Genomic DNA, 23,988 nt, shown 5'->3' on the forward strand with positions numbered 1-23,988 from the left:
GTAAAACCCAGCCCTCCCTCCTACAATATAACCCAGCCCTCCCTCCATCCATCTGAAAACCCAGCCCTCCCTCCATCCATCTGAAAACCCAGCCCTCCCTCCTACAGTAAAACCCAGCCCTCCCTCCTACAGTAAAACCCAGCCCCCCCTCCTACAGTAAAGCCCAGCCCTCCCTCCTACAGTAAAACCCAGCCTTCCCTCCTACAGTAAAACCCAGCCCTCCCTCCTACAGTAAAACCCAGCCCTCCCTCCATCAGTAAAACCCAGCCTTCCCTCCTACAGTAAAACCCAGCCTTCCCTCCTACAGTAAAACCCATACTTCCCTCCTACAGTAAAACCCATACTTCCCTCCTACAGTAAAACCCATACTTCCCTCCTACAGTAAAACCCATACTTCCATCCTACAGTAAAACCCAGCCTTCCCTCCTACAGTAAAACCCAGCCTTCCCTCCTACAGTAAAACCCAGCCTTCCCTCCTATAGTAAAACCCAGCCTTCCCTCCTACAGTAAAACCCATACTTCCCTCCTACAGTAAAACCCAGCCTTCCCTCCTACAGTAAAACCCAGCCTTCCCTCCTACAGTAAAGCCCAGCCTTCCCTCCTACAGTAAAACCCATACTTCCCTCCTACAGTAAAACCCAGCCTTCCCTCCTACAGTAAAACCCAGCCTTCCCTCCTACAGTAAAACCCAGCCTTCCCTCCTACAGTAAAACCCAGCCTTCCCTCCTACAGTAAAACCCAGCCCTCCCTCCTCCATCCATGTAAAACCCATCCATCCATGCCTTCCCTCCATCCATCCATGTGAAAACCCATCCATCCATGCCCTCCCCATCCATCCATCTATGTGAAAACCCCCTCTCTCCATCCATCCATGTTCTCTCTCCATCCATCCATCCATCCATCCATGTGAAAACCAGGCCCTCTCTCCATCCACCCATGTGAAAACCTGGCCCTCTCTCCATCCATCCATGTGAAAACACAGCCCTCTATCCATCCATCCATGCGAAAACACGGCCCTCTATCCATCCTTCCATGCGAAAACCCGGCCCTCCCTCCCTCTGAAAACTCGGCCCTCCCTCCCTCTGAAAACTACACCCTACCATAAATATTGCCCCCCCCCCTCAGCCTTGGCTATGGGCTCCCCAACTCTCTGAGCTCTCTCTGCTGTATGACTCAAAAGCCAGCTTTGCTCCTGGCGTTCTGTGTGTATGTGCTTCTCTTCTCCCAGTGAAGTTTAATTCTGAGCGATTGCTCTACAAAGGCAGCAGCAACATCATCATGCCGGCTTGAGTATGTAGAGCAGCAAGAAAGGAGCAACCACTAACAACCATTAGGGCTCAACACAACAGCCATTAGGGCTCAACACAACAGCCATTAGGGCTCAACACACCAACCATTAGGGCTCAACACAACAGCCATTAGGGATCAACACAACAGCCATTAGGGCTCAACACAACAGCCATTAGGGCTCAACACAACAGCCATTAGGGCTCAACACACCAACCATTAGGGCTCAACACACCAACCATTAGGGCTCCAACACGCCAACCATTAGGGGCTCCAACACGCCAACCATTAGGGCTCCAACACGCCAACCATTAGGGCTCCAACACGCCAACCATTAGGGCTCCAACACGCCAACTATTAGGGGCTCCAACACGCCAACCATTAGGGGCTCCAACACGCCAACCATTAGGGCTCCAACACGCCAACCATTAGGGGCTCCAACACACCAACCATTAGGGCTCCAACACGCCAACCATTAGGGGCTCCAACACACTAACCATTAGGGCTCCAACACACCAACCATTAGGGGCTCCAACACGCCAACCATTAGGGCTCCAACAAGCCAACCATTAGGGGCTCCAACACACCAACCATTAGGGCTCCAACACGCCAACCATTAGGGCTCCAACACGCCAACCATTAGGGGCTCCAACACACCAACCATTAGGGCTCCAACATGAATCACAATGAATGACACCAAGATGTTGTCTGTAACATGTATGGTTTACACATCATAGGGTCTTACAGTATAATGACTAGATGTTGTCTGTAACATGTATGGTTCACAGATCGTCATGATGCAGATGCAGGTCTAAAAGGGCCACTTTCATCATGATTTTTAAATGAAGTGAGAATTCCCAGAACAATTTTTGGGATACCAAAAATATTTTGTCGTAATGCCGAAGTGGAATCGCCCCTGTACAGTAGCTGTCTGCTAGTGTCGAACGACCACATGCATCATTACCTTAGTGTGTGATGGAGTTCTGCTGTTCTCTAGGCCAAGAGGGGGTCTATAGTCCACTCAGCTGCTTCATGGTTGGGACAGATTGAGAAAAACCTGAGGAAACAGAGGAAAGAGCATACTTACATAAATAAATCAAGTATAGAAAACTTCAGCATGACATAACTGATCAAAACGGGTTGAAATTACGTAATTCACTTCAACAGAGTGTGTACTTAAACAAATATGTACGTATCAGAAGTGCACTGTAATAATTCATAACCCTTACAGGTTGTTTGAGCACACTGTTAGTGACTAGTACAGAGTACAGTCTAGGCCTATCATACCCTGAGTTGGTTAGGTGGTAGAGCATCCCCATCCACGAAGATACAACAGAGCTCTGGTCTGGCAGCAGCTAGCTAGCTACAGTACTGTCACATCTACAAGAGCTCTGGTCTTGCAGCAGCTAGCTAGCTACAGTACTGTCACATCTACAAGAGCTCTGGTCTGGCAGCAGCTAGCTAGCTACAGTACTGTCACATCTACAAGTGCTCTGGTCTTGCAGCAGCTAGCTAGCTACAGTACTGTCACATCTACAAGAGCTCTGGTCTCTGGTCTTCTACAAGAGCTCTGGTCTGGCAGCAGCTAGCTAGCTACAGTACTGTCACATCTACAAGTGCTCTGGTCTGTCACATCTGTCACATCTACAAGAGCTCTGGTCTGGCAGCAGCTAGCTAGCTAGTACTGTCACATCTACTGTCACATCTACAAGTACTGTCACATCTACAAGAGCTCTGGTCTGGCAGCAGCTAGCTAGCTACAGTACTGTCACATCTACAAGTGCTCTGGTCTTGCAGCAGCTAGCTAGCTACAGTACTGTCACATCTACAAGAGCTCTGGTCTGGCAGCAGCTAGCTAGCTACAGTACTGTCACATCTACAAGAGCTCTGGTCTGGCAGCAGCTAGCTAGCTACAGTACTGTCACATCTACAATAATCACATCCTGTTTACAGTAAGGCACTGAAGTTAAACTGCTAAAAATGTGGCAAAAAAATCTAACTTCAGGTCCTGAATAGAGAGCATTACTTTTGGGGCGAACCTAAGTCCAACAACACATCACAGAGCCACACTTTTCATATTTTCAAGCATTGTGGTGGCTGCATCATGTCATGGGTATGCATCATGTTATGGGTATGCTTGTTATCAACAAGGATTAGTGAAGTCTGGCACCTAGCTCCAGTCTGGCTGTCAGTGGCAAGACAACAAAATAACATGTTGTGAAGTGAACATCCATCCAACCAGACAACAGCCAAAAGAAAAGAGACTCACATTATTCATCCAATGATCGCTGAGCTCTTCCAAGATAACTACTTCCTCTTTCTCCAAATGATTTACTCCTCTCCTCTAGATAACACAGGCCTCACATCTCTCTCTCTCCTCAAGATAACACAATCCTCACATCTCTCTCTCTCCTCAAGATAACACAATCCTCACATCTCTCTCTCTCTCCTCTAAATAACACAGGCCTCACATCTCTCTCTCTAGATAACACAGGCCTCACATCGCTCTCTCTCTAGATAACACAGGCCTCATATCTCTCTCCTCTAGATAACACAGGCCTCACATCTCTCTCTCTCCTCTAGATAACACAGGCCTCACATCTCTCTCTCTCCTCTAGATAACACAAGCCTCACATCTCTCTCTCTCCTCTAGATAACACAAGCCTCACATCTCTCTCACTCCTCTAGATAACACAGGCCTCACATCTCTCTCTCTCTAGATAACACAGGCCTCACATCTTTCTCTCTCTAGATAACACAGGCCTCACATCGCTCTCTCTCCTCTAGATAACACAGGCCTCACATCTCTCTCTCTAGATAACACAGGCATCACATCGCTCTCTCTCTAGATAACACAGGCCTCATATCTCTCTCCTCTAGATAACACAGGCCTCACATCTCTCTCTCTCCTCTAGATAACACAGGCCTCACATCTCTCTCTCTCTCCTCTAGATAACACAAGCCTCACATCTCTCTCTCGCTTCTCTAGATAACACAAGCCTCACATCTCTCTCTCTCCTCTAGATAACACAAGCCTCACATCTCTCTCACTCCTCTAGATAACACAGGCCTCACATCTCTCTCTCTAGATAACACAGGCCTCACATCTTTCTCTCTCTAGATAACACAGGCCTCACATCGCTCTCTCTCCTCTAGATAACACAGGCCTCACATCTTTCTCTCTCTAGATAACACAGGCCTCATATCTCTCTCCTCTAGATAACACAGGCCTCACATCTCTCTCTCTCCTCTAGATAACACAAGCCTCACATCTCTCTCTCTCCTCTAGATAACACAGGCCTCACATCTCTCTCTCTCCTCTAGATAACACAGGCCTCATATCTCTCTCTCTCTAGATAACACAGGCCTCACATCTCTCTCTCTCTCCTCTAGATAACACAATCCTCACATCTCTCTCTCTCTCTCTCCTCTAGATAACACAAGCTTCACATCTCTCTCTCTCTCCTCTAGATAACACAATCCTCACATCTCTCTCTCTCTCTCTCCTCTAGATAACACAAGCTTCACATCTCTCTCTCTTGGTAACACAGGCCTCACATCTCTCTCTTCTAGATATCATAGGTCTCATATCAATTCAATTCAATTCAAAGGGCTTTTCGGCATTGGAAACATTGCCAAAGCAAGTGAAATAGATAAACAGAAGTGAAATAAACAATAAAAAGTAAACATGACAATCACAGGTTTCAAAGGAATAGACAAATCTCAAATGCCATATTATGGCTATTTACTGTACAGTGTTATAACAATGTGAAAATAGTTCAAGGACAAAAGGGAAGAAAAAAAATATGGGTTGTATTTACAATGTTTGTTCTTCACTGGTTGTGAATCTTGCTGCTGTGATTGTACACTGTGGTATTTCACCCAGTAGATATGGGAGTTCAGAAAAATCCTCCCTCTAGATACCACAGGCCTCAGATCAGGTATAACAAGCCACAGTTTGAATAATAAAGGACAAAAAGAGGACCTAAATGTATTTTGCTTCTTGTGAGTGTCGCTACATGATTTATAACCTAAAGTGATGCAGAAGGCAGGAGCCTTGGGAAAGTTGAGCTCTCAAGTCTTGCCTTCTTGTCCTCCCTCCTTCAGAAAGAGAGGAGCCAGAGAGAGAGAGAGAAGAGTCAGAGATAGAGAGAGAGAGGCAGGCAGGCAGGCAGAGAGAGAGGCTGGCAGAGAGAGGCAGGTAGAGAGGCAGGCAGAGAAGAGAGAGAGAGAGGCAGAGAGAGAGAGAGAGAGAGAGAGGCAGAGAAAGTCAGAGAGAGAGAGGCAGAGAGAGAGAGAGAGGCAGAGAGAGAGAGAGAAAAGAGGCAGAGAGAGAGAGGCAGAGAGAGAGAGAGGCAGAGAGAGAGGCAGAGAGAGAGAGAGAGAGAGAGAGAGAGAGAGGCAGAGAGAGAGAGAGGCAGGCCAAGAGAGAGAGAGCATGGCAGAGAGAGAGAGCATGGCAGAGAGAGAGAGAGGCAGGCAAAGAGAGAGAGGCAGGCCAAGAGAGAGAGAGCATGGCAGAGAGAGAGAGCATGGCAGAGAGAGAGAGAGAGGCAGGCAAAGAGAGAGAGGCAGGCCAAGAGAAAGAGAGCATGGCAGAGAGAGAGAGCATGGCAGAGAGAGAGCTGCAGGGAGAGAGAGAGAGATGCAGGGAGAGAGAGAGAGATGCAGGGAAAGAGAGAGAGAGATGCAGGGAGAGAGAGCGAGAGAAGAGGAGAAGAGATTGGCCAGAGGTTGAGAGAGAGAATGAGGGGGAGAAAGGGGGTCCTATATTTTGTGTGTGATGTGACCTAGGTCAGAGAACGCCTCGTAGCCAAGGGCAGGAGACGGCCTTCAGACACTGTTATTGCTGTGTGTGTGTGTGTGTGTGTGTGTGTGTGTGTGTGTGTGTGTGTGTGTGTGTGTGTGTGTGTGTGTGTGTGTGTGTGTGTGTGTGTGTGTGTGTGTGTGTGTGTGTGTGTGTGTGTGTGTGTGTCTGTGTTAGACTGTGTATGTGAGAGTGTGTGAGTGATCTATGTGCAGGACAAACTGTGAGTACATGTGCAGACATCCTTCAGACACTCATTGATGTGTGTGAGTACGTCAGTGTGTGATTATTAGTGTGTGTACCCATAACTGTGTGTGTGTACCCATGACAGTGTGTGTGTGTCCATGACAGTGTGTGTATGTACCCATGACAGTGTGTGTGTACCCATGACAGTGTGTGTGTGTGTACCCATGACAGTGTGTGTGTGTGTACCCATGACAGTGTGTGTATGTACCCATGACAGTGTGTGTGTGTGTACCCATGACAGTGTGTGTGTATGTACCCATGACAGTGTGTGTGTGTGTACCCATGACAGTGTGTGTGTGTGTGTGTGTGTGTGTGTGTGTGTGTGTGTGTGTGTGTGTGTGTGTGTGTGTGTGTGTGTGTGTGTGTGTGTGTGTGTGTGTGTGTGTGTGTGTGTGTATGTGTGTATGTGTGTGTGTGTGTGTGTACCCATGACAGTGTGTGTGTGTGTGTACCCATGACAGTATGTGTAGGGCGGGGGGAGGAGATAAAAGAGAGAAGGAGGGAGGGAGAGAGAGGGAGGGAAGGAGAGAGAGAGGGAGGGAAGGGGGAGGGAGAGAGAGAGGGAAGGGGAGGGAGAGAGAGAGAGAGAGGGGAAGGGGAGGGAGAGAGAGAGAGAGGGGGAAGGGGAGGGAGAGAGAGAGAGAGAGAGGGAGGGAGAGAGAGAGAGAGAGAGAGAGAGAGAGGGGGAGGGAAGGAGAGAGAGAGAGGGGGGAAGGGGGAGGGAGAGAGAGGGGGGGGGGGGGAGGGAGAGAGAGAGAGAGGAGGGGGAAGCGGAGGGAGAGAGAGAGGAAGGGGAGAGAGAGGGGGAAGGGGAGGGAGAGAAGTGAAGGGAGGTTGGAGGGAGGGAGGGAGGGAGGGAGGGAGAGGAGGAAGGAGAGGGGGAGAGGAAGGGGAAGGAGAGGGAGAAGGGAGAGGGAGAGAAGAAGGAGGGAGAGGGGAGAGGAAGGGGAAGGAGAGGGAGAGGAAGGGGAAGGAGAGGGGGAGGAAGGGGAAGGAGAGGGAGAGGAAGGAGAAGGAGAGGGGGAGGAAGGGAGAGGGAGAGGAAGGGAGAAGGAGAGGGGGAGGAAGGAAGAGGGAGAGGGGAGAGGAAGGGAGAGGGAGAGGGGGAGAGGAAGGGAGAAGGAGAGGGGGAGAGGAAGGGAGAGGAGAGGGGGAGAGGAAGGGAGAAGGAGAAGGGAGAGAGGAAGGGAGAGGGAGAAGGGAGAGAGGAAGGGAGAAGGAGAAGGGAGAGAGGAAGGGAGAGGGAGAAGGGAGAGAGCAAGGGAGACAGGAAGGGAGAGGGAGAAGGGAGAGAGGAAGGGAGAAGGAGAAGGGAGAGAGGAAGGGAGAGGGAGAAGGGAGAGAGGAAGGGAGAGGGAAAAGGGAGAGAGCGGAGGTAGGAGGGAGGAGCAAACTGGAATGTTATTTGGCCTTAAACAGAGAGTACATAGTGGCAGAATACCTTTCTAACCTCCTGCTCAATGTATGACTGTATTAGAGACACATATTTCCCTCAGATTACACAGATCAACAAAGAATTTGAAAACAAACCCAATTTTGATAAACTCCCATATCTACTGGGTGGAATTCCACAGTGTGCCATCACAGCAGCAACGCCTCGTAGCCAAGGGCAGGAGACGGCCTTCAGACACTGTTATTGCTGTGTGTGTGTGTGTCTGTGTTAAGACTGTGTATGTGAGAGTGTGTGAGTGATCTATGTGCAGACATCCTTCAGACACTCATTGATGTGTGTGAGTACGTCAGTGTGTGATTATTAGTGTGTGTACCCATAACAGTGTGTGTGTACCCATGACAGTGTGTGTGTGTACCCATGACAGTGTGTGTGTACTCATGACAGTGTGTGTGTACCCATGACAGTGTGTGTGTACCCATGACAGTGTGTGTGTACCCATGACAGTGTGTGTGTACCCATGACAGTGTGTGTGTGTACCCATGACAGTGTGTGTGTACTCATGACAGTGTGTGTGTACCCATAACAGTGTGTGTGTACTCATGACAGTGTGTGTGTGTACCCATGACAGTGTGTGTGTACCCATAACAGTGTGTGTGTACCCATGACAGTGTGTGTGTGTCCATGACCATGTGTGTGTCCATGACAGTGTGTGTGTACCCATGACAGTGTGTGTGTGTACCCATGACAGTGTGTGTGCGTACCCATGACAGTAGGGAGGGGGGAGGAGAGAAAAGAGGGAGAGAGGGAGAGGGAGGGAGAGAGAGTGGGAGGGATGGACGGAGGGAGGGGGAAGGGGAGAGAGAGGAAGAGAGAGAAAGGAAGGAGAGAGAGAGAGAGAGAGAGAGAGAGAGAGAGAGAGAGAGAGAGAGAGAGAGAGAGAGAGAGAGAGAGAGAGAGAGAGAGAGAGAGAGAGAGAGAGAGAGAGAGAGAGAGAGAGGGAAGGGGAGAGAGAGAGAGAGGGAAGGGGAGAGAGAGAGAGAGAGAGAGAGGGGAAGGGGAGAGAGAGAGAGAGGGGAAGGGGAGAGAGAGAGAGGGGAAGGGGGGAGAGAGAGGGGAAGGGTGAGAGAGAAGAGAGAGGGGAACGGGAGGGAGAGAGAGGGGAAGGAGAGAGAGAGAGAGAGAGAGAGAGAGAGGAGGGGAAGGGGAGAGAGAGGGGAAGGGGAGAGAGAGAGAGATAGAGAGAGGGGAAGGGAGAGAGAGAGAGGGGAAGGGGAGAGAGAGAGAGATAGAGAGGGGGAAGGGGAGAGATAGAGAGAGAGAGGGGAAGGGAGAGAGAGAGAGGGGAAGGGGAGAGAGAGAGGGGAACGGGAGGGAGAGAGAGAGAGGGGAAGGAGAGAGAGAGAGGGGAAGGGGAGGGAGAGAGAGAGAGAGAGAGAGAGAGAGAGAGGGGAAGGGGAGGGAGAGAGAGAGAGGGGGAAGGGGAGGGGGGGAGCGGAAGGGGAGGGAGGGGAAGGGGAGGAGGGAGCGGAAGGGGAGGGAGGGGAAGGGGAGGGAGCATAAGGGGAGGGAGGGAAGGAGAGGGAGAGAGGGGAAGGGGAGGGAGAGGGAGAGAGGGGAGGGAGAGGGAGAGAGGGGAAGGGGAGGGAGAGGGAGAGAGGGGAAGGGGAGGGAGAGAGAGAGAGGGGAAGGGGAGGGAGAGAGAGAGGGGGAGGGGAGGGAGAGAGAGAGGGGAAGGGGAGGGAGCATAAGGGGAGGGAGGGGAAGGAGAGGGAGAGAGGGGAAGGGGAGGGAGAGGGAGAGAGGGGAAGGGGAGGGAGAGAGAGAGAGGGGGAAGGGGAGGGAGAGAGAGGGGGAGGGGAGGGAGAGAGAGAGAGAGGGGAAGGGGAGGGAGAGAGAGAGGGGAAGGGGAGGGAGAGAGAGGGAGGGAGGGAGGGAGGGAGAGAGAGGGAGAGAGGGGGAGGGAAAGAGAGGGAGAGAGGGGGAGGGAGAGAGAGGGAGGGAGAGGGGAGGAAGAGGAGGGAGAGGAAGAGGAGGGAGAGGGGGAGAGGAAGAGGAAGGGGAGAGGAAGAGGAAGGAGAGAGGAAGGGAGAGGGAGAGAGGAAGGGAGAGGGAGAGAGGAAGGGAGAGGGAGAGAGGAAGGGAGAGGGAGAGAGGAGAGGGAGAAGGGAGAGAAAGAAGGGAGAGGAAGGGAGAGGGAGAGAGGAAGGGAGAGGGAGAGAGGGGGAAAAGGGAGAGTGAGAGAGGGAGGTAGGAGCAAACTGGAATATTATTTGGCCCTAAACAGAGAGTACATTGTGGCAGAATACCTGTCCACTGTGACTGACCCAAAATTAGGGAAAGCTTTGACTATGTACTGTGAGCATAGCCTTGCTATTGAGAAAGGCCGCCGTAGGAAGACATGGCTCTCAAGAGAAGACAGGCTATGTGCTCACTGCCAACAAAATGAGGTGGAAACTGAGCTACACTTCCTAACCTCCTGCCCAATGTATGACCTCTCTAGAGACACATATTTCCCTCAGATTACACAGATCAACAAAGAGTTCGAAAACAAACCCAACTCTCATATCTACTAGGTGAAATACCACAGTGTGCCATCACAGCAGCAAGATTTGTGACCTGTTGCCACGAGAAAAGGGCAACCAGTGAAGAACAAACACCATTGTAAATACAACCCATATTTATGCTTATTTATTTTCCATTTTGTACTTTAACCATTTGTTCATCGTTACAACACTGTATATATATATAAACATAATATGACATTTGTAATGTCTTTATTCTTTTGGAACTTCTGTGAGTGTAATATTTACTGTTCATTTGTATTGTTTATTTCACTTTGTATATTATCTACCTCACTTGCTTTGGCAATGTCAACATGTTTTCCATGCCAATAAAGCCCCTTGAACTGAATTGAGAAAGGATAGATGGTGAGGAGAGAGAGAGAAGTAGGGGAGGAGAGAGGAGGAGGAGAGGAGGGGGGGGGAGTAGGAGAGGAGGAGAGGAGAGAGAGGAGAGGAGAGAGAGAGGGGAGGAGGAGAGCAGGGGAGTAGGAGAGGGGAGAGGAAAGGAGTAGGAGAGGGGAGAGGAGGGGAGTAGGAGAGCAGAGAGGAGGGGAATAGGAGAGGAGAGTAGGAGCGGAGTAGGAGAGGAGAGTAGGGGAGGAGAGAGGAGGGGAGTAGGGGGTGTGAGAGAGGAGGGGAGTAGGGGAGTAGGGGTGTGAGAGAGGAGGGGAGTAGGGGAGTGGGGAGAGGAGGGGAGTAGGAGAGGGGAGAGGAGGGGAGTAGGAGAGGGGAGAGGAGGGGAGTAGGAGAGCAGAGAGGAGGGGAGTAGGAGAGGAGAGTAGGAGGGGAGAGTAGGGGAGTAGGAGAGGAGAGTAGGAGCGGAGTAGGAGAGGAGGAGAGGAGAGAGAGGAGAGGAGAGAGAGAGGGGAGGAGGAGAGCAGGGGAGTAGGAGAGGGGAGAGGAAAGGAGTAGGAGAGGGGAGAGGAGGGGAGTAGGAGAGCAGAGAGGAGGGGAATAGGAGAGGAGAGTAGGAGCGGAGTAGGAGAGGAGAGTAGGGAGGAGAGAGGAGGGGAGTAGGGGAGTGAGAGAGGAGGGGAGTAGGGGAGTAGGGGTGTGAGAGAGGAGGGGAGTAGGGGAGTGGGGAGAGGAGGGGAGTAGGAGAGGGGAGAGGAGGGGAGTAGGAGAGCAGAGAGGAGGGGAGTAGGAGAGGAGAGTAGGAGGAGAGTAGGGGAGTAGGAGAGGAGAGTAGGAGCGGAGTAGGAGGAGGAGGAGAGGAGAGAGAGGAGAGGAGAGAGAGAGGGAGGAGGAGAGCAGGGGAGTAGGAGAGGGGAGAGGAAAGGAGTAGGAGAGAGCAGAGAGGAGGGGAATAGGAGAGGAGAGTAGGAGCGGAGTAGGAGAGGAGAGTAGGGAGGAGAGAGGAGGGGAGTAGGGGAGTGAGAGAGGAGGGGAGTAGGGAGTAGGGGTGTGAGAGAGGAGGGGAGTAGGGGAGTGGGGAGAGGGGGAGTAGGAGAGGGGAGAGGAGGGGAGTAGGAGAGGGGAGAGGAGGGAGTAGGGGAGTGAGAGAGGAGGGGAGTAGGGGAGTAGGGGTGTGAGAGAGGAGGGGAGTAGGGGAGTGGGGAGAGGAGGGGAGTAGGAGAGGGGAGAGGAGGGGAGTAGGGGAGTGAGAGAGGAGGGGAGTAGGGGAGTAGGGGTGTGAGAGAGGGGGGAGTAGGGGAGTGGGGGAGAGGGAGGGGAGTAGGAGAGGGAGAGGAGGGGAGTAGGAGAGGAGAGGAGGGGAGTAGGAGAGCAGAGAGGAGGGGAGTAGGAGAGGAGAGTAGGAGGGAGAGTAGGGGAGTAGGAGAGGAGAGTAGGAGGGGAGTAGGAGAGGAGAGTAGGGGAGGAGAGAGGAGGGGAGTAGGGGAGTAGGGGAGTGAGAGAGGAGGGGAGTAGGGGAGAGGAGAGAGGAGGGAGTAGGAGAGGGGGGAGAGGAGGGGAGTAGGAGAGCAGAGAGGAGGGGAGTAGGAGAGGAGAGTAGGAGGGAGTAGGAGAGGAGAGTAGGGGAGGAGAGAGGAGGGAGAAGAGGAGGGGGAGGAGGGGAGTAGAGGAGGGGGGGAGGAGGGGAGTAGAGGAGGGGGAGGAGGAGAGAGGAGGGGAGTAGGGAAGTGAGAGAGGAGGGGAGTAGAGGGGAGTAGGGAGGGGGAAGAGGGGAGTCAAGGGGAGTATAGAAGGGGTAGAGCAGGGAGAGAGAGAGGAGGGAGTAGGAGAGGAGGGGAGTAGGGGGAGGAGAGGAGAGAGAGGGGAGAAGGAGAGGAGAGAGGAGGGGAGAAGGAGAGGAGAGAGGAGGGAGAAGGAGAGGAGAGAGGAGGGGAGTAGGAGAGGAGGGGAGTAGGGGGAGGAGAGGAGAGAGAAGGGAGAAGGAGAGGAGAGAGGAGGGGAGAAGGAGAGGAGAGAGGAGGGGAGAAGGGGAGGAGAGAGGAGGGGAGTAGGAGAGGAGAGAGGAGGGGAGAAGGAGAGGAGAGAGGAGGGGAGTAGGAGAGGAGGGGAGTAGGGGGAAGGAGAGGAGAGAAAGGGAGAAGGAGAGGAGAGGAGAAGGAGAGGAGAGGGAGGGAGAAGGAGAGGAGAGAGGAGGGAGAAGGTGAGGAGAGAGGAGGGAGAAGGAAATGAGAGAGGGGAGTAGGAGAGGAGGGTAAGGGAATAGGGGAGGAGAGGAGAGGAGTGGAGAGTAGGGAGTAGGAGAGGAGAGAGGAGGGGAGAGAGAGAGAGAGAAGGGGAGGAAAGAGGAGGAGAGAGAGGGGGAGGAGGGGAGGAGAGAGGAGTAAAGGAGGGGGGAGGGGGGAGTAGAGGAGGGGAGAAGGAGAGCTGAGGGGGAGGAGAGAGGAGAGGAGAGAGAGGAAAGAGGGGAGGAAAGAGGAGGGAGGAAAGAGGAGGAGGAGGAGAGAGGAGGAGAGGAGGGGGAGGAAAGAGGAGGGGAGTAGAGGAGGGGAGCAGAGGAGGGGAGTAGAGGAGGGGAGTAGAGGAGGGGAGTAGAGGAGGGAGGAGAGAGGTGGGGAGGAGAGAGGAGGGGAGGAGCGAGGAGGGGAGGAGGGGGAGTAGAGGAGGGGAGTAGAGAGGAGGGGAGGAAAGAGGAGGGGAGGAGAGAGGAGGGGAGTAGGGGAGGAGAGAGGGAGGGAGTAGGGAGGAGAGAGAGAGGAGTAGGGCAGTTGAGAGGAGGGAGGAGAGAGGAGGGGAGTAGGGGGAGGAGAGAGGAGGGGAGTAGGGGAGGAGAGAAGAGGGGAGGAGAGGAGAGAGGAGGGGAGTAGGGGAGGAGAGGAGTAGGGGAGTAAGAGAGGAGGAGAGAGGGCAGTAGGGGAGTAGAGAGGGCAGTAGGGGAGTATGGAGGAGGGGAGTAGGGGATGAGAGAAGAGGGGAGGAGAGAGAGAGGAGGAGGGAGTAGGGGAGGAGAGAGGAGGGAGTAGGGGAGTAAGAGAGGAGGAGAGAGGGCAGTAGGGGAGAGAGGGCAGTAGGGTAGTAGGGGAGTTGAGAGGGCAGTAGGGGAGTAGAGAGGGCAGTAGGGGAGTATGGAGGAGGGGAGTAGGGGGGGAAGAAGAGGAGAGAGGAGGGGAGAAGCAGAGGAGAGTAGGGGAGTAGGAGAGGAGAGTAGGGGAGTAGGAGAGGAGGGTAAGGGAATAGGGGAGGAGAGGAGAGGAAAGGAGAGTAGGGGAGTAGGGGAGGAGAGAGGAGGGGGAGAGAGGAGGGGAGGGAGGAAAGAGGAGGAGAGAGGAGGGTGAGGAGGGGAGGAGAGAGGAGTAGAGGAGGGGAGGAGGGGAGTAGAGGAGATGAGGAGGAGAGCTGAGGGGAGGAGGAGGAGAGAGGAGAGGAGAGAAAAGAAAGAGGGGAGGAAAGAGGAGGGGAGGAGAGAGGAGGAGAGGAGGGGGAGGAAAGAGGAGGGGCATAGAGGAGGGGAGTAGAGGAGGGGAGGGGGGAGTAGAGGACGGGAGGAGAGAGGAGCGAGGAGGGGAAGGAGGGGAGTAGGAGAGGAGAGAGGAGGGAGAAGGAGAGGAGAGAGGAGGGGAGTAGGAGAGGAGGGGAGTAGGGGGGAGAGGAGAGAGAAGGGAGAAGGAGAGGAGAGTAGGGGAGTAGGAGAGGAGGGTAAGGGAATAGGGGAGGAGAGGAGAGGAAAGGAGAGTAGGGAGGAGAGAGGAGGGGAGAGAGAGGAGGGGAGGAAAGAGGAGGAGAGAGGAGGGTGAGGAGGGGAGGAGAGAGGAGTAGAGGAGGGGGAGGAGGGGAGTAGAGGAGGGGAGTAGAGGAGATGAGGAGGAGAGCTGAGGGGAGGAGGAGAGAGGAGAGGAGGAGAGAGGAGGGGGGAGTAGAGAGGGGAGTAGAGGAGGGAGTAGAGAGGAGGGAGGAGAGAGGGGGAGTAGGGGGAGGAGAGAGGGAGGGGAGTAGGGAGGAGAGAGGAGAGAGAGGAGAGGAGTAGGGCAGTTGAGAGGAGGGGAGGAGAGAGGAGGGAGTAGGGGAGGAGAGAGGAGGGGAGTAGGGGAGGAGAGAAGAGGGGAGGAGAGGAGAGAGGAGGGGAGTAGGGGAGGAGAGGAGTAGGGGAGTAAGAGAGGAGGAGAGAGGGCAGTAGGGGAGTAGAGAGGGCAGTAGGGGAGTATGGAGGAGGGGAGTAGGGGAGGAGAGAAGAGGAAGGAGAGGAGAGAGGAGGGGAGTAGGGAGGAGAGAGGAGGGGAGTAGGGGAGTAGGGGAGTAAGAGAGGAGGAGAGAGGGCAGTAGGGGAGTAGAGAGGGCAGTAGGGTAGTAGGGGAGTTGAGAGGGCAGTAGGGGAGTAGGGGAGTAGAGAGGGCAGTAGGGGAGTATGGAGGAGGGGAGTAGGGGGGGAAGGAGAGGAGAGAGGAGGGGAGAAGGAGAGGAGAGAGGAGGGGAGAAGGAGAGGAGAGAGGAGGGGAGAAGGAGAGGAGAGTAGGGTAGTAGGAGAGGAGAGTAGGGGAGTAGGAGAGGAGGGTAAGGGAATAGGGGAGGAGAGGAGAGGAAAGGAGAGTAGGGGAGTAGGGAGGAGAGAGAGGGGAGGGAGGAAAGAGGAGGAGAGAGGAGGGTGAGGAGGGGGAGGGAGAGGAGTAGAGGAGGGGGAGGGGAGTAGAGGAGATGAGGAGGAGAGCTGAGGGGAGGAGGAGAGAGGGAGAGGAGAGAGAAGAAAGAGGGGAGGAAAGAGGAGGGGAGGAGAGAGGAGGAGAGGGAGGGGGAGGAAAGAGGAGGGGAGTAGAGGAGGGGAGTAGAGGAGGGGAGTAGAGGAGGGGAGTAGAGGAGGGGAGGAGGGGAGTAGAGGACGGGAGGAGAGAGGAGCGAGGAGGGGGAGGAGGGGAGTAGGAGAGGAGAGAGGAGGGGAGAAGGAGAGGAGAGAGAGGAGGGAGAAGGAGAGGAGAGAGGAGGGGAGTAGGAGAGGAGGGGAGTAGGGGGAGGAGTTGAGAGAGAAGGGGAGAAGGAGAGGAGAGAGAAGGGGAGAAGGAGAGGAGAGTAGGGGAGTAGGAGAGGAGGGTAAGGGAATAGGGGAGGAGAGGAGAGGAAAGGAGAGTAGGGGAGGAGAGAGGAGGGGAGAGAGAGGAGGGGAGGAAAGAGGAGGAGAGAGGAGGGTGAGGAGGGGAGGAGAGAGGAGTAGAGGAGGGGAGGAGGGGAGTAGAGGAGGGGAGTAGAGGAGATGAGGAGGAGAGCTGAGGGGAGGAGGAGAGAGGAGAGGAGGAGAGAGGGAGGGGAGTAGAGGAGGGGAGTAGAGGAGGGGAGTAGAGAGGAGGGGAGGAGAGAGGAGGGGAGTAGGGGAGGAGAGAGGAGGGGAGTAGGGAGGAGAGAGGAGAGAGGAGAGGAGTAGGGCAGTTGAGAGGAGGGGAGGAGAGAGGAGGGGAGTAGGGAGGAGAGAGGAGGGGAGTAGGGGAGGAGAGAAGAGGGGAGGAGAGGAGAGAGGGAGGGAGTAGGGGAGGAGAGGAGTAGGGAGTAAGAGAGGAGGAGAGAGGGCAGTAGGGGAGTAGAGAGGGCAGTAGGGGAGTATGGAGGAGGGGAGTAGGGAGGAGAGAAGAGGGAAGGAGAGGAGAGAGGAGGGGAGTAGGGGAGGAGAGAGGAGGGGAGTAGGGGAGTAGGGGAGTAAGAGAGGAGGAGAGAGGGCAGTAGGGGAGTAGAGAGGGCAGTAGGGTAGTAGGGGAGTTGAGAGGGCAGTAGGGGAGTAGGGGAGTAGAGAGGGCAGTAGGGGAGTATGGAGGAGGGGAGTAGGGGGGAAGGAGAGGAGAGAGGAGGGAGAAGGAGAGGAGAGAGGAGGGAGAAGGAGAGGAGAGAGGAGGGGAGAAGGAGAGGAGAGTAGGGTAGTAGGAGAGGAGAGTAGGGGAGTAGGAGAGGAGGGTAAGGGAATAGGGGAGGAGAGGGAGAGGAAAGGAGAGTAGGGGAGTAGGGAGGAGAGAGAGGAGGGGGAGGGGAGGAAAGAGGAGGAGAGAGGAGGGTGAGGAGGGGGAGGAGGGGAGTAGAGGAGATGAGGAGGAGAGCTGAGGGGAGGAGGAGAGAGGAGAGGAGAGAGAAGAAAGAGGGGAGGAAAGAGGAGGGGAGGAGAGAGGAGGAGAGGAGGGGGAGGAAAGAGGAGGGGAGTAGAGGAGGGGAGTAGAGGAGGGAGTAGAGGAGGGAGTAGAGGAGGGGGAGGAGGGGAGTAGAGGACGGGGAGGAGAGAGGAGCGAGGAGGGGGAGGAGGGAGTAGGAGAGGAGAGAGGAGGGGAGAAGGAGAGGAGAGAGGAGGGGAGAAGGAGAGGAGAGAGGAGGGAGTAGGAGAGGAGGGAGTAGGGGGGAGGAGTTGAGAGAGAAGGGGAGAAGGAGAGGAGAGAGAAGGGGAGAAGGAGAGGAGAGTAGGGGAGTAGGAGAGGAGGGTAAGGGAATAGGGGAGGAGAGGAGAGGAAAGGAGAGTAGGGGAGTAGGGGAGGAGAGAGGAGGGGAGAGAGAGGAGGGAAGGGGAGGAAAGAGGAGGAGAGAGGAGGGTGAGGAGGGGAGGAGAGAGGAGTAGAGGAGGGGGAGGAGGGGAGTAGAGGAGGGGAGTAGAGGAGATGAGGAGGAGAGCTGAGGGGAGGAGGAGAGAGGAGAGGAGGAGAGAGGAGGGGAGTAGAGGAGGGAGTAGAGAGGAGGGGAGAGAGAGGAGGGGAGTAGGGGAGAGAGAGGGGAGTAGGGAGGAGAGAGGAGAGAGGAGAGAGGAGGGAGTAGGGAGGAGAGAGGAGAGAGGAGGGAGTAGGGCAGTTGAGAGGAGGGGAGTAGGGGAGGAGAGAGGAGGGGAGTAGGGGAGGAGAGAGGAGAGAGGAGGGGAGTAGGGGAGTAGAGAGGGCAGTAGGGGAGTAGGGGAGTAGAGAGGGCAGTAGGGAGTAGGGGAGTAGAGAGGGCAGTAGGGAGTAGGGGAGTAGAGAGGGCAGTAGGGGAGTATGGAGGAGGGGGAGGGGGGAGAAGAGGAGAGAGGGAGGGAGAAGGAGAGGAGAGACGAGGGGAGAAGTAGAGGAGAGAGGAGGGGAGAAGGAGAGGAGAGGAGAGTAGGGGAGTAGGAGAGGAGAGTAGGGGAGTAGGAGAGGAGGGTAAGGGAATAGGGGAGGAGAGGAGAGGAAAGGAGAGTAGGGGAGTAGGGAGGAGAGAGGAGGGGAGAGAGAGGAGGGGAGCGAGGAAAGAGGAGGAGAGAGAGGGAGGGTGAGGAGGGGAGGAGAGAGGAGTAGAGGAGGGGGGAGGGGAGTAGAGGAGGGGAGTAGAGGAGGGAGGAGGAGAGAGGAGAGGAGAGAGAAGAAAGAGGGGAGGAAAGAGGAGGGGAGGAAAGAGGAGGGGAGGAAAGAGGAGGGGGAGGAGGGGGAGGAAAGAGGAGGGAGTAGAGGAGGGGAGTAGAGGAGGGGAGGAGAGAGGAGGGGAGGAGAGAGGAGGGGAGGAGCGAGGAGGGGGAGGAGGGGAGTAGAGGAGGGGAGGAGAGAGGAGGGGAGGAGAGAGGAGGGGAGTAGGGGAGGGGAGTAGAGGAGGGGGAGGAGGGGAGTAGAGGACGGGAGGTGAGAGGAGGGGAGGAGCGAGGAGGGGAGGAGGGGAGTAGAGGAGGGGGAGGAGAGAGGAGGGGAGGAGAGAGGAGGGGAGTAGGGGAGGAGAGAGGAGGGAGGAGAGAGGAGGGGAGGGGAGTAGGGGAGTAAGAGAGGAGGAGAGAGGGCAGTAGGGGAGTAGAGAGGGCAGTAGGGGAGTAGGGGAGTAGAGAGGGGAGTATGGGAGGAGAGAGGAGGGGAGGAGAGAGGAGGGAGAGGGGAGGAGGGGAGTAGGGGAGGAGAGAGTAGGGGAGTAGAGTAGGGGAGGATGGAAGGAGAGTCGGGGAGAAGGGGGGAGAGGAGAGAGTAGGGGAGGATGGAAGGAGAGTAGGGAAGAAGGGGGGGAGAGGAGAGAGGAGGGAGACATGAATTATTTTATTTTTCTTTAGGGGCTAATATTAAGCCGATTTTGGCTGCTGCTCAGCTGGTGGGCTCCCCCAGTCTGGGGAAATTAATTGGACTAGAATCTAACCGTATTAATGTCACAGAACTAGATGCAGCTCTAAAGATGAGTGCCATTTGTAGAGGGAGTCATAGGTTGTGTGTGTCTCTGTGTGTCTGTGTCTGTGTCTGTGTGTGTGTGTGTGTGTGTGTGTGTGTGTGTGTGTGTGTGTGTGTGTGTGTGTGTGTGTGTGTGTGTGTGCATATGTGTGTCAGTGTCTTAAATCTAGCATTGGGTTGAAGTGGGGGCACAGACACACAGAGACCCACAGACACACAGAGACCCACAGACACACAGAGACCCACCGACACACAGAGACCCACAGACAAACAAAAATAAAATGGACTGATTCAATATGTTGCCGACTAACAAAGATGATACACACATAGACCAGATGTCTACAGCCGGTTACAGTAACTACAAAGTACAGTAAGTACAGTGTCCTGTTTTGGTGGCAGCGCCACATGCTGTTGGTGGGATTTTATAGACTTATCTCAGATAGGGTGACTGATAAGAGGGCACGCAGACACAGACACACAGACTCCTGCTACACAACAGGATTTATAGCTTTCAAAGCAGTCTGAGGAGCTAGCTCTACCGTATTCAGAGCAGTCTGAGGAGCAAGCTCTACCGTATTCAGAGCAGTCTGAGGAGCTAGCTCTACCGTATTCAGAGCAGTCTGAGGAGCTAGCTCTACCGTATTCAGAGCAGTCTGAGGAGCTAGCTCTACCGTATTCAGAGCAGTCTGAGGAGCTAGCTCTACCGTATTCAGAGCAGTCTGAGGAGCTAGCTCTACCGTATTCAGAGCAGTCTGAGGAGCTAGCTCTACCGTATTCAGAGCAGTCTGAGGAGCTAGCTCTACCGTATTCAGAGCAGTCTGAGGAGCTAGCTCTACCGTATTCAGAGCAGTCTGAGGAGCTAGCTCTACCGTATTCAGAGCAGTCTGAGGAGCTAGCTCTACCGTATTCAGAGCAGTCTGAGGAGCTAGCTCTACCGTATTCAGAGCAGTCTGAGGAGCTAGCTCTACCGTATTCAGAGCAGTCTGAGGAGCTAGCTCTACCGTATTCAGAGCAGTCTGAGGAGCTAGCTCTACCATATTCAGAGCAGTCTGAGGAGCAAGCTCTACCTTATTCAGAGCAGTCTGAGGAGCTAGCTCTACCGTATTCAGAGCAGTCTGAGGAGCAAGCTCTACCATATTCAGAGCAGTCTGAGGAGCTAGCTCTATCGTATTCAGAGCTTAGTGACGCAAAATAATACGACGGCTCTATAGAAGACTATGAATCATGGGAGTGAGGCTACATAGATCAGCCTTTTAGGTACCAGTAGTCTTTGAATCTGGGGCCTTACTCAGGAACAGTCTCAAAATAGAAGAGGAGCTTCCAGGAAGAGTTTAGTCTTTGAGATCATGACAAGATCTCTTCCCCCACGCACCCCAAGTCATCCCCCCACGCTGCCCTAGTCCTCCTCCTCCCCCCGCGCACCCCCAGTCCCATCCCCGCACTCACCCAGTCCACCCCCTCCCCTGCGCGCTTCCCTCCTCATCCTCCCCCGCGCTCCCCTAGTCCTCCTCCTCTCCCCCACGTGCGCGCTACCCTAGTCCTCCTCCTCTCTCCCCCCACGCGTACGCTCCCCTAGTCCTCCCCACGCACGCGCACGCACCCCTAGTCCTCCCCACGCGCACGCTCCCCTAGTCCTCCTCCTCTCCCCCACGCGCACGCTCCCCTATTCCTCCTCCTCTCCCCACGCGCACGCTCCCGTATTCCTCCTCCTCTCCCCCACGCGCACGCTCCCCTACTCCTCCTCCTCTCCCCCACGCGCACGCTCCCCTACTCCTCCTCCTCTCCCCCCACGCGCACGCTCCCCTATTCCTCCTCCTCTCCCCCCACGCGCACGCTCCCCTACTACTCCTCCTCCTCTCGTCTCCCCTGCCCTCCCCCAGCCCTCCTCCTCGCGCGCTCCCAGAGTCCTCCTCGCGCGATCCCAGAGTCCTCCTCGCGCGATCCCAGAGTCCTCCTCGCGCGATCCCAGAGTCCTCCTCGCGCGATCCCAGAGTCCTCCTCGCGCGATCCCAGAGTCCTCCTCGCGCGATCCCAGAGTCCTCCTCGCGCGATCCCAGAGTCCTCCTCGCGCGATCCCAGAGTCCTCCTCCTCTCCCCCACGCGCGCTACCCTAGTCCTCCTCCTCTCCCCCACGCGCGCTACCCTAGTCCTCCTCCTCCTCCTCTCCCCCACGCGCGCTACCCTAGTCCTCCTCCTCCTCCTCCTCCTCTCTCCCCCCACGCGCGCTACCCTAGTCCTCCTCCTCCTCTCCCCCACGCGCGCTACCCTAGTCCCCTCCTCCTCCTCTCCCCCACGCGCTCCTAGTCCTCCTCCTCTCCCCCACGCGCGCCCCTAGTCCTCCTCCTCTCCCCCCACGCGCTACCCTAGTCCTCCTCCTCTCCCCCACGCGCGCTACCCTAGTCCTCCTCCTCTCCCCCGCGCGCTACCCTAGTCCTCCTCCTCTCCCCCGCGCTACCCTAGTCCTCCTCCTCTCCCCCACGCGCGCTACCCTAGTCCTCCTCCTCTCCCCCACGCCTCCTCCTCTCCCCCCACGCGCTACCCTAGTCCTCCTCCTCTCCCCCCACCCTAGTCCTCCTCTTCTCCCTCCTCCCTCCCCTCTTCTCCCTCCCGCGCGCTACCCTAGTCCTCCTCCTCTCCCCCACGCCTCCACGCGCGCTACCCTAGTCCTCCTCCTCTCCCCCACGCGCGCTACCCTAGTCCTCCTCCTCTCCCCCACGCGCGCTACCCTAGTCCTCCTCCTCTCCCCCACCCTAGCGCGCTACCCTAGTCCTCCTCCTCTCCCCCCATGCGCGCTACCCTAGTCCTCCTCCTCTCCCCCACCCTAGTCCTCCTCCTCCTCCTCCTCCTCTTCTCCCTCCCGCTACCCTAGTCCTCCTCCTCCTCCTCTCCCCCACACGCGCTACCCTAGTCCTCCTCCTCCCCCCACGCGCGCCCTCCTCCTCTCCCCCCACGCGCGCTCCCTCCTCCCTCCCCCCCACGCGCTCCCTCCTCCTCCCCTCCCCCCACGCGCTACCCTAGTCCTCCTCCTCCTCCTCTCCCCCACGCGCGCTACCCTAGTCCTCCTCTTCTCCCTCCACGCGCGCTACCCTAGTCCTCCTCTTCTCCCTCCACGCACGCTACCCTAGTCCTCCTCTTCTCCCTCCACGCGCGCTACCCTAGTCCTCCTCTTCTCCCTCCACGCGCGCTACCCTAGTCCTCCTCCTCCTCCTCTTCTCCCTCCACGCGCGCTACCCTAGTCCTCCTCCTCCTCTTCTCCCTCCACGCGCGCTACCCTAGTCCTCCTCCTCCTCCTACTTTCCCCCATGCGCGCTACCCTAGTCCTCCTCCTCCTCCTCCTCCTCTCCCCCACGCGCGCTACCCTAGTCCTCCTCTTCTCCCTCCACGCGCTCTCCCCTAGTCCCCTCCTCCTCTTCTCCCTCCTCCTCCCCCTCCCGCGCGCTCCCTACGCGCTCCCCTAGTCCTCCTCTTCTCCCTCCACGCGCGCTCCCCTAGTCCTCCTCTTCTCCCTCCACGCGCTCCCCTAGTCCTCCTCTTCTCCCTCCACGCGCGCTCCCCTAGTCCTCCTCTTCTCCCTCCACGCGCTCCCCTAGCCTCCCTAGTCCTCCTCTTCTTCTCCCTCCACGCGCGCTCCCCTAGTCCTCCTCTTCTCCCTCCACGCGCGCTCCCTAGTCCTCCTCTTCTCCCTCCACTCCCTCCACGCTCCCTAGTCGCTCCCCTAGTCCTCCTCTTCTCCCTCCACGCGCGCTCCCCTAGTCCTCCTCTTCTCCCTCCACGCGCGCTCCCCTAGTCCTCCTCTTCTCCCTCCACGCGCGCTCCCCTAGTCCTCCTCTTCTCCCTCCACGCGCGCTCCCCTAGTCCTCCTCTTCTCCCTCCCTCCTCTTCTCCCTCCCACGCGCTCCCCCTAGTCCTCCCTTCTCCCTCCAGTCCTCCCTCCTCTTCTCCCTCCACGCGTCGCTCCCCTAGTCCTCTCCCCGCCACGCTCCCCTAGTCCTCTCCCCTCCACGCGCGTCCTCCTCTTCTCCCTCCACGCGCGCTCCCCTAGTCCTCTCCCGCGCGCGCTCCCCTAGTCCTCTTCCGCGCGCGCGCTCCCCTAGTCCTCTCCCGTGCGCGCTACCCTAGTCCTCCCCCTCCAGCGCGCCTCCCCTAGTCCTCCCCCGCGCACTCCCCTAGTCCTCCCCCCCGCGCGCCCCTAGTCCTCCCCCCTCCACGCGCGCTCCCCTAGTCCTCCTCCTGTCCCCCCCACGCACGCTCCCCTACTCCTCCTCCTGTCCCCCCCCACACGCACGCTCCCCTACTCCTCCTCCTGTCCCCCCACACGCACTCCCCTACTCCTACTCCTCCTCCCACGCTCCCCTACTCCTCCTCCTCCTCCCCGCGCTCCCCGAGTCCTCCTCTCCCCCACACACGCTACCCTAGTCCTCCTCCTCCTCCTCTCCCCCACGCACACTCCCCTAGTCCTCCTCCTCCTCCTCTCCCCCCCACGCACACTCCCCTAGTCCTCCTCCTCCTCCTCCTCCTCCTCTCCCCCACGCGCGCTACCCTAGTCCTCCTCCTCTCCCCCCACGCACACTCCCTAGTCCTCCTCTTCTCCCTCCACGTCCTCCTCTCCCTCCCCCTAGTCCTCCTCTTCTCCCCCACGCGCGCTACCCTAGTCCTCCTCTTCTCCCCACGCGCGCTACCCTAGTCCTCCTCTTGTCCCCCACGCGCTACCCTAGTCCTCCTCTTCTCCCCCACGCTCGCTACCCTAGTCCTCCTCTTCTCCCCCACGCGCGCTACCCTAGTCCTCCTCTTCTCCCCCACGCGCGCTACCCTAGTCCTCCTCTTCTCCCCCACGCGCGCTACCCTAGTCCTCCTCCTCTTCTCCCCCCCACGCGCCCCACCTCCTCTCTCCCCCCGCTACCCTACTCCTACTCCTCCTCCCACGCTCCCCTACTCCTCCTCCTCTCCCCCACACACGCTACCCTAGTCCTCCTCCTCCTCTCCCCCACGCACCCTACTCCCCCCCACGCACACTAGTCCTCCTCCTCCTCCTCTCCCCCACGCGCGCTACCCTAGTCCTCCTCCTCCTCTCCCCCCACGCGCGCTACCCTAGTCCTCCTCCTCCTCTCCCCCACGCACACTCCCGAGTCCTCCTCTTCTCCCCCCCACGCGCGCTACCCTAGTCCTCCTCTTCTCCCCCACGCGCGCTACCCTAGTCCTCCTCTTCTCCCCACACGCGCTACCCTAGTCCTCCTCTTC

The 23,988-nt window shown here is 56.7% G+C and overlaps 1 protein-coding gene across 2 annotated transcripts in view; it reads right to left on the reverse strand.

Moving 5' to 3' along the window:
• LOC124036592 (serine/threonine-protein kinase TAO3-like) overlaps positions 1–23,988 on the reverse strand; it is a 147,582-nt gene that overhangs the window by 89,311 nt on the left and 34,283 nt on the right. For both annotated transcript variants that reach the window (XM_046351344.1, XM_046351345.1), the window contains exon 2: positions 2,252–2,344. The gene's annotated coding sequence lies outside the window, so the exon portion shown is untranslated. The remainder of the gene's footprint in view (positions 1–2,251; positions 2,345–23,988) is intronic.

The sequence above is a fragment of the Oncorhynchus gorbuscha genome, linkage group LG05, assembly GCF_021184085.1.
Source record: "Oncorhynchus gorbuscha isolate QuinsamMale2020 ecotype Even-year linkage group LG05, OgorEven_v1.0, whole genome shotgun sequence".
Lineage (NCBI taxonomy): Eukaryota > Metazoa > Chordata > Actinopteri > Salmoniformes > Salmonidae > Oncorhynchus > Oncorhynchus gorbuscha.